Source organism: Bos indicus, chromosome 9 (assembly GCF_029378745.1).
Source record: "Bos indicus isolate NIAB-ARS_2022 breed Sahiwal x Tharparkar chromosome 9, NIAB-ARS_B.indTharparkar_mat_pri_1.0, whole genome shotgun sequence".
NCBI lineage: Eukaryota > Metazoa > Chordata > Mammalia > Artiodactyla > Bovidae > Bos > Bos indicus.
This window is the reverse complement of record NC_091768.1, coordinates 96,370,275-96,380,007: the sequence shown is the minus strand read 5'-3', so window position 1 is coordinate 96,380,007 and position 9,733 is coordinate 96,370,275. Positions and strand designations below refer to the sequence as shown.

The following is a 9,733-nucleotide window of genomic DNA, read 5'->3' as shown; positions in this document are numbered from 1 at the left end:
CATGTTGTCATTTGTGTACGAATCATGGGCTTGTTCTTCTGAGTGACGTGTGAGTGTGTGTGCATCCTCCCCACTCGAGTGTGGGGAACCCAGTCTTTCTGGAACAGGAACTTCTCAGCAGAGGTGGCCTGCCCTCCATGGGCTCCTCTTAAACCAGAGGGACACCTCTCACTCTTAATTCTAGTCCCCCAGAGACTGAATGCACCTCCCATATTTGACTGGCTCATCAAATTATGTCAATTCAGGAATAATTATGAGGGAAATGATAGCTTACGGTGAACGATGTCGGATTTGTGATCTCCAAAGAAGAAGATTTAGCTTCGGGACCAGGGACCTGTCTCGATCACTCAAGAGCTTTTGTACAGCAGAATATTACTAAAGTATAAAAAGGTACAGAGAAAGCGTCTGACATAGACATCAGAAGGGGGACGGAGGGTGCCCCCTGCTAGTCTTTAGCAAGCTGTTTTATGTCTGTTAGAAAGCTGTGAATCAGATAAGAGAGACACCTCAAGGCTGATGAGTTTCAGCAGGCCCTTCTCCCACAATGTGCGTTTTTGAGATAGGATGGCATGATGTGTGTCATCCCCCAGCCGTAAAACAATCGATGTGAATACTGGTTTGTTGAGCTATTATCAGCCCAAGGTTTGAGAAAAGAAAAGAAGTTAGTCTTAGGTGGAACCATTTTGAAGAAAGGTAAATTCCAAAGCAAATACAGTTTCATTAACATAGCTTAAGAAAAACATTTCCATGAGAAACCTCCTTTTACTTTTGTATGGAGAAGAGAGAAAAAGCTGGCACTTGTGGTCTGTTTCTTCCTGCTGCTTAAGGGAGAGATAAAAAACTTCTGACACTTGCAGCCTATTTCCTCTGTTTGGAGACCCCTGGCCTTCCTGCCTGTTACCCTCTCAGAAGCATGAATCCAGTGGGTATGTTTTGTAATTAGAAGTGAAAGTCCTCTTCCTTTAGGCCAGGCACGATGTCCCTCAGCTTCTCAGGCCCGTCACCCTCTCCACGTGGATGAAGCCCTTCGTAGACAAAAGAAAGGGTCAAAGGGCTTAGACATTGGGTGGGGGGAAGTTCTCTCCATTTGCAGGGAAGAGGGAGGAGTAATTCCATAACAATATATCCATCCGGAGAAAGAAGACCGTGGCTCATGATTCAGCACAAGATGGCTTCCCAGGTGGCTCTGGTGGTAAAGAACCCTCTTGCCAATGCTGGTAGATGGAAGAGGCAGTTGCGATCCCTGGGTCGGGAAGATTCCCTGGAGGAGGGCATGGCAACCCGCTTCAGTACTCTTGCCTAGAGAGTCCTATGGACAGAGGAGCCTGGTAGGCTGCAGTCCATGGGGTCGCACAGAGTCGGACACAACTGAAGCAAGTTAGCAGGCATGCATGGAAAAAGCCGTAACACCAGGAAGCAAAGCCTGACTTTATTTCCTGTATAACTGGATGCAACTTAGATGTAAATTAGTGGTGACTTCTGCAGAGTCTTAATGTGAGTCAAGAGAACCTGGCTCAGTTCATCTTCACCAGGGCCACCTTTGTCTTGATTTTCCTGGGGTCCTGGTTTTGTCTTGGTTTTCCTGGGGTCCTGGAGAGAGGAGATGGTCTGAGGACAGGATGCGTGTGCCAGAGTGTTTTCCATGAACAGTTTCGTAGCTGGAAACAGATGTGCCAGGTGGCTGGCTGGCCAACAGCATAATGTAGAAAGCATTAGAATATAGATCCTTCCAAGCAGGGTTAGCTTGACTGCTTGGTTCTCAGGAGCGTCTCTCGTGCCTTCAAAACAGAAAGGAAACCAGCCTTTTCCTGGTCCAGGTTCTGTGGGCTTAAGGAGGCTTTGGCTTCCGTCGTTCTGTGCTTTGGGGCTGGCCTCACCACATCCCTCGTCTTGCTTGGTCTCTTCGAGAGCAGCCACTTAAAACTGCGGACAGAAGCTTAGCATCTTGGCAGCTCCCATGGAGAAACCGTGTACAGCATCCGCAGGAGCTGGAAGACCTGAGTTATTTCCCGTTCGCCTCGTGACTGGAGTGGTTTCCAAAGGGGTGTGTGGCAGAGACGGGAGAGGCTGGCACCCATCGACTCCAGCCCTGGAAATAACAGGGTTGTGGTCCCCCAGGATTTATGGGGGGGTCTGGTAGGATCTGAGACATGGAACCTCATTCAGATGGATTCACAGGCTACACACAAGTCATGCTGGAAGGGGATTGTATCTGGCCACATCTCTGTCCTTTGTAACTTTTTAAGCCTGATGTCTTTGGCTTAGAGACCATGAATTATGGAACTGTAGTGATTTCAGACCTTAGAGACCATCCGCTTGAACCTCGCTCTTTTATGGAAGAGAAATTGAGGAAGTGAGATGTTAAATGAGTTTCCTAAGGTCAGTTACAGAAGTGGGGCTGGAACTTGGCTCTCGCATCCTTTCTGCAGCATCACTCAAAGTTCCCCGATTGTCCTTCCCTGCCCCTCTTTTTTGCACCAACACAAAGGGTGTGTTTTCTCATGGTCTCCGTGGAGACCTTTGCACCAGAAACCATGCCCTGTGCCCGCCCCCCACACCGGCACCCCACCACGGCCCCATCCTGACTGAGCCTTTCTATAATCTGGTGCATATTTCCTACAAAGGAGTACAAAAACCAGGGTGTAGAAACAAGATACAACACATGTTTAGAGATTACCGACTCTGAGAAGGCTTAACCTGAAAACTGTGAGTGGTTTAGAACATGGGTCCCCAGCCCCAGGGTCATAGACCAGTCTGTGGCCCGTTAGCAAATGGGCCGCCTTGCAGGAAGTGAGCAGCAGGCAAACCCTAAAGTATCCTCACATCCTCCTCCATGGAAAAACTGTCTTCCATGAAACCCATCCCTGGTGCCAAAAAGGCTGGGGACCGCTGGTTTAGAGAAAACACAATTGAAACCACAGAGGCGTATGCTTTCCAGGTAACACAGTCACTTGTCTTGTTCTACAAGTTGGAGGATGTGATTTTTGTACCTCACATGCTGTCTTCATCTCCTGGGCCTCCCCACCTGTCCTCTAGCCCCCAAACACAAGAAGCAAATTTCTATAATTTACTAACCTTTCTATTTCAAGGGGCTTCCTTGATCGCTCAGTTGGTAAAGAATCCGCTTGTAATGCAGGAGACCCCAGTTCGATTCTTGAGTCGGGAAGATCTGCTGGAGAAGGGATAGGCTACCCACTCCAGTATTCTTGGGCTTCCCTTGTGGCTTAGCTGGTAAAGAATTTGTCTGCAATGCGGAAGACTTGGGTTCAATCCCTGGATTAGGAAGATCCCCTGGAGAAGGGAAAGGCTACCCACTCCAGTATTCTGTCCTGGAGAATTCCACGGACTGTATTACAGAGTCGCAAAAAGTTGGACATGACTGAGCGACTTTCACTTTTCTCTTTCAAATTGAGATTCTGATTTGTATTGGAACATGGCTCAACTATCAGCCTGCTCTTACTCTTTGCTGGTGAGGCTCTATGCTCCCTCTGCAAGGGGTGCTGGGGCCTCACCGAGTGGCCCCAGGCTTGCAGGTTCCTCTCCTGTGGATCCAGCTGTCTTATTGGACACTGTTTCATCAGCCTTCCCAGCTTCTTCCTGTCTTTTCTGTTGGAGTGGTAAACGGTCCTTTTCTTCCCTAAACACTACTTTACGGCTGATTCCTGGGCTTTGTTTTAACTGCTTTGAACAAGTGAGATGGAATCCCACCTGGCCCTGGGTTTGGATGCTAAGACTGCTGATGCCACACTCACAGCAGGAGGGTGTGTAAAAAGGTTATTGCCCACATAATCAGGCATTTGGGAAGAGCAGACTAGGCTTCTCAAGCTGGTCCAGACATGTCTTGAGAGAGCAAGGAAGAGAGACTGGCCTGGGGCTTCTTGGGGCGGGGCTGAGTGAGGGTCCAGGCATGGGAAAAGCTTCCATGGTTGGACTGTCCCTCTGGGCCGAAAGAGGGAGCACTCAGGCTTTCTTGCTCCATGAGGTGGAGGGGTTGGCCGGAAGGATGAGGCTTAGAAGCTGTCAGCAGTCAAACATCAACAAATGGAGCCCAGGCTCTTTCTTATGGGATTATTTTGGATTTAAGAATAGTTGTTCAAAATATGGAAATGTTTTTGTCATGTCACACAGGATTCACTTATCCTTGATTAACAACCAAATTCCAGGGCTCACAAGTCGCAGAGTAACAAAGCCAGCAATGCACAGTCCCCTCACTTCCTAATATATGAGTAAACTAAACCATCGGCCCGTGACTCCACAACGTTCTCTGTTTAGCTATGAAGCTTCAAGTAATTGGGCTTCCCTGGTGGCTTGTTGGGTAAAGAATCTGCCTGCAATGCAGGAGACCTGGGTTGGATCCTTGAGTTGGGAAGATCCCTTGGGGAAGAGAATGGCTACTCACTACAGTATTCTTGCCTAGAGAATCCCATGGACAGAGGAGCCTGGTGTGCTACAATCACTGGGGTCACAAAGAGTCAGGCACGACTGAGCGACTAAAACTTTCAATTTTCTTCACATCAAGTAATTACGCTCTGGCAATATATTGATGATTAAACTAGTCTTTATATTTTTTAAAAATCATTTTCTCATTCAAAGTCTCAACTGTCCTACTCATGATGAAATTCAAATTAAGGACTTCCCTGATGGTTCAGCGGTTAAGCATCTGCCTGCCAGTGCAGGGGACGCAGGTTCCATCCCTGCTCTGGGACGATCCCACATACGGAGGGGCAACTAAGCTCTTGTGCCACCACTACTGAGCCGGCACTCTCGAGCCTGCGAACCGCAGTTACTGACCCTAGAGCTTGTGCTCCACAGCAAGAGAAGCCACTGGAATGAGAAATCCCGGGCGTCACAGGGAAGAGTAGCCCCCACTGGCCGCAGCTGGAGGAACCTGTGCCCAGCAACGAAGAACCAGTGCAGCCAAAAGTAAATAAATACATATGAAAAAGAAGAAATTAAAATGAAGATCCCCATGCCGCTAATTTCCAAATTCACATGTCTAGTCCTGACTTCTCTCCCGAGACCCAGACATGCAGACTCAAGAGTTTCCTCCATAGGTGCATCTCAAGGGCATCTCAAGTTGAACATGCTCCAAATACAGCTACAGATTTGTTCTCCAAATTTGATCCTTCTCTTAACTTTCCCATCTCGTAAATGGCTGCACCATCTTCCTACTTCTGTCATCTGAAATTCTAGAAGGCACTCCTGATGGCTCTCTTGCTCTCACTCTCCCTAAGTCTTGTGGGTAGATTTACAAAATCTTCCCTCATATCCCCCATTCCTTGTCCAAGCACCGCAGCTGCCTTTCTCCTATCTGGACACTGCAGGAGCCCTGCAGAGCCCCTCACTTCTTCCCGTGCCCCTGCCCACTATGTCCCCCTAAAAGATAATTGAAGTCCCAATCCCTGGAAATTTGAAATGTGCCCTTATGTCGAAATAGGATCTTTGCAGTTACAATCAAGTGAAAATGAAATCATTAGCGTTAGCCCTAATCCTATCTGGCTGGTGTCCTTGTGAGCAGAAGAGACATGGAAACACACACACACAGGGAAGACGGCCAGGTGACGATGGAGGCGGAGACTGTGATGATGCTGCCATGAACCCAGGCCTGATAGCGACTGAGTTCTTGGCCTTCCCCAGTCAGTAGAAATCGACTAGAGGTGGTGGCTCGGTGGTAAAGAACCCACCTGCCCGTGCAGGAGACCTAGGTTCAATCCTGGTCCAGAAAGATCCCCTGGAGAAGGAAATGGCAACCCACTCCAGTATTCTTGCCTGGGAAATCCTTATGGATAGAGGAGTCTGGTGGGCTACCATCCACGGGGTCTCAAAGAATCGGACACGACTTAGTGACTAAACAACAACAACAAGAGCCCAGACAAGAAATTCAAGCAAGCTCTCTTTCTGGTGGTGGAGTGTGGAGAAGACATGCAGAAGTAACACCTGGCAAGGGGAAAGAAAAGAAGGAAGAAAAGGTCATCAGCCTTGGCCCTCAGGTGGCTGAAGGAGAAAATGTATTTGGTGTGTGCTACACCTTTGCGTGCTTCAGTGACACTTTTGTCCATGTCACTGATCTTTCTGGCAAGGAAACCATCTGTCGTATAACTGGTGGGATGAAGGGCTGACCGAGATGAGTCCTTGCCATATGCTGCCATGTTGGCTGCCCAGGATGTAGCCCAGTGATGCAAGGAGCTGGGCATCACTGCCCTCCACATCAAACTCTGGGCTGCAGGAGGAAATAGGACCAAGACTCCTGGACCAGGGGCCCAGTCAGCTCTTGGAGCCCTCACCCACTCAAGGATGGAGATTGGGCAGATTGGGGATGTCACACCCAACCCCTTTGACAGCACCTGCGGGAAGAGGGGTCACTATGGTTGCTATCTGTGAACTGAACTCCTCAAGTTATTGTTTTCTGTTAATAAATTGCCTTGATGTAAAAAAAAAAAAAAAAGGAAAAAAATTCAGGCAAGGCTTTATTGGGGCTCCTGTGCTGGCTACAGGAGGGAGCAAAAACAAGTAACACGATTACTTGCTCCCTCCCATGGGGAGGGCATGGGGAGGGCAAACTTGTTCCTCCTTTTCTGGGCTCCAAAATCACTACAGATGGTGACTGCAGCCATGAAATTAAAAGACGCTTACTCCTTGGAAGGAAAGTTATGACCAACCTAGATAGCATATTCAAAAGCAGAGACGTTACTTTGCCAACAAAGGTCCGTCTAGTCAAGGCTATGGTTTTTCCTGTGGTCATGTATGGATGTGAGAGTTGGACTGTGAAGAAGGCTGAGCGCCGAAGAATTGATGCTTTTGAACTGTGGTGTTGGAGAAGACTCTTGAGAGTCCTTTGGACTGCAAGGAGATCCAACCAGTCCATTCTGAAGGAGATCAGCCCTGGGATTTCTTTGGGAGGAATGATGCTAAAGCTGAAACTCCAGTACTTTGGCCACCTCATGTGAAGAGTTGACTCATTGGAAAAGACTCTGATGCTGGGAGGGATTGGGGGCAGGAGGAGAAGGGGACGACAGAGGATGAGATGGCTGGATGGCATCCCTGACTTGATGGACGTGAGTCTGGGTGAACTCTGGGAGCTGGTGATGGACTGGGAGGCCTGGCGTGCTGTGATTCATGGGGTTGCAAAGAGTCGGACATGACTGAGCGACTGAACTGAACTGAACTGAAGACATGTTTTGCTTGAAATTTGATTTCCAGTAAATAAAAATACACTTTCTATTTATTGGGCTTCCCTGGTGGCTCAGAGGGTACAGCATCTGCCTGCAATGCGGGAGACCAGGATTTGATCCCTGGGTCAGGAAGAGCCCCTGGAGAAGGAAATGGCAACCCACTCCAGTATTCTTGCCTGGAGAATCCCACGGATGGAGGAGCTTGGTAGGCTACCGTTCATGGGGTCACCAAGAGTCGAACACAACTGAGTGACTTCACTTTCTTTCTTTTTCTGTTATTGAATGTTTCTTTTTGGCTGTGCTGGGTCTTCATTGCGGTGCGTATGCCGGCTTTCTCTAGTTGTGGCACGTGGGCTTGGATGCCCCTTGGCAAGTGGGATCTTAGTTCCCTGCCCAAGGATTGAACCTATGTTTCCTGCATTGGAAGGCAGATTCTTAACAATTGGACCACCATGGAAGTCCTTGTGTTTACTGAATTTATTGACATTCCCTTAAGTGTATTTGCATAAGTGCAATGCACACTTTTCCTCAATTAATCTCTCTTGCTTCTTAATCTAGAAAGAGCAATCAAACCTTAGCAGAGGCCCAGAGAGTCTCAAGATATCTGACGACTGAGAAATCACCTGTTGGCATGAAACCAGAGCATCTTGGCCTGAGTGAGGCTCTTCTCACCCTTCTCAAGGGTCATCCCGTGTGACTCCAAGGTGAACTACTGCTCCACCAAGCCAGCATGACAAAGTGTAACAGCTGGTGCATGTAGGTGGGGGGGTAGGGATAGTCACTGTGGCATTCTGTCATCTTATTCCAAGTTTGAACATTTTAAAAATAAAAAGTTGGGGGAAAACATCACAGAAAATGCTGTTTGATTTCAAATTGCCTTTAGAAAAACTTTGTGTATGTAAGACTGAAGGACAAACAGCCTGATTGGATCAGAAAATTGAAAAATATCTGGTTTGTTTAGGAGTATAATGCATCTGATGGCCAATATGTCTATTTTATGTATTTTTAAGATCAGTCAGGGGCTTCCCCGGTGGCTCAGCAGTAAAGAATCCACCTGCAATGCAGGAGATGCAGGAGACCTGGGTTCCATCCCTGGGTCAGGAAGATCCCCTGGAGGAGGGCATAGCAACCCACTCCAGGATTCTTGCCTGGAGAATTCCATGGACAGAGAAGCCTGGCGGGCTACAGTTCGTAGGGTTACGAAGAGTCAGACACGACTGAAGCGACGGAGCACACACAGGCAAGGTCAGTCAGGCCTTTGCAACAAATCAGGGCAAAATTAGCATGCCACGGTAGGTCTTATTTCTGAGGTGGAATCTCTAGTTGTAGTTTTCATGGGTGAATGGCGTTCTGTGCTGTCCCCCAGGGACCCTCACCCATCAGAGCCTTTCACACCTGGGGGACTTCAGGTGTGTTTCCAGCGCTTCTCCTGGAACTGTGTCAGCTGACCCCAGACCTGTGAGTCAGGACGTCTCTGTGTTTAAGCTCTGTTCCACTTTCAGGAAGCTATCAGGCCTTTGATTCTCTTGGGAGAACTGAAACGAAGAGTCAACTTCTAGAATCCTACTGTGGAATACAGCAAAAGCAGTTCTAAGAGGGAAGTTAATCAGACTTGTGGTTGCCAAGGGGATGGGGAAGGAAGAGGGTCGGATTGGGAGTTTGGGGGTTAGCAGATGCAAACTATTATATACAGGATGGATAAACAACAAGGTCCTACTGTATACCACAGGGAACTCGATTCAACATCCTGTGATAAACCACAAAGTAAAAGATTATAAAAGAGAAGGTATATATATGTATAACTGAATCAGTTTGCAGTACAACATTGTAAATCAACTATACTTCAATAAAGTAAATTTTACACGTGTACACCCATGGCGGATACATGTTGATGTATGGCAAAACCAATACAATATTGTAAAGTAAAAAAAAATAAAAAATTTTTTAAAAATTTAAAAAAAATAAAAGAAAAGAGGAAATCCATCAGGAAAAAAGAAAAATCTCCAATAACAACCTAACGTTGTACCTCAAGAGACTAGAAAAGGAAGAACAAAGTCCAAAGTTAGTCGATGGAAGGGAACAACAAAGGTTACACCAGAAATAAATGAAACTAAAAAGACAAAATGAAATCAAGAGCTGGTTCTTTGAAAAGATACACAAAATTGACAAATCTTTAGCTAGAATCACCCAGAATTTTCTTAAGTGTGGTAAGAATTAACAAAATTTCTCTTGGAAGATGTGAAATGATCTAAAAAGTAAGCAATGCATCAATAATGGAAGGATATGACAGCAGTAGCTCAAAAAGATTGATGCTCATTCATCTTAAGGACTTTCTGTGGCAAATACGATAGTTGGTCTTTTGCCCTAGTAGACTAAATAAAAAGAGGGGACAAAAAATAGTTACTTAAGCTATAACAGGGAGAGCTGAGGTTTGAAGTTATTATTTTGGATTTTGCACATTGAATCACTTGATGAATTGGTTTGATTCTGTCCATCATCTCTTAATCGTAGACAGTTTTTCTAGAGAGTGACAGCATGGGGTCAGCCAGGCTAGGAGAGTC

At 46.9% G+C, this 9,733-nt stretch overlaps 1 pseudogene; it reads left to right on the top strand.

Annotated features, from left to right (window-relative positions):
* Positions 1 to 913: 913 nt before the first annotated feature.
* Positions 914 to 8,005, top strand: LOC139185010 (small ribosomal subunit protein uS11-like; annotated as a pseudogene).
* Positions 8,006 to 9,733: the final 1,728 nt, after the last annotated feature.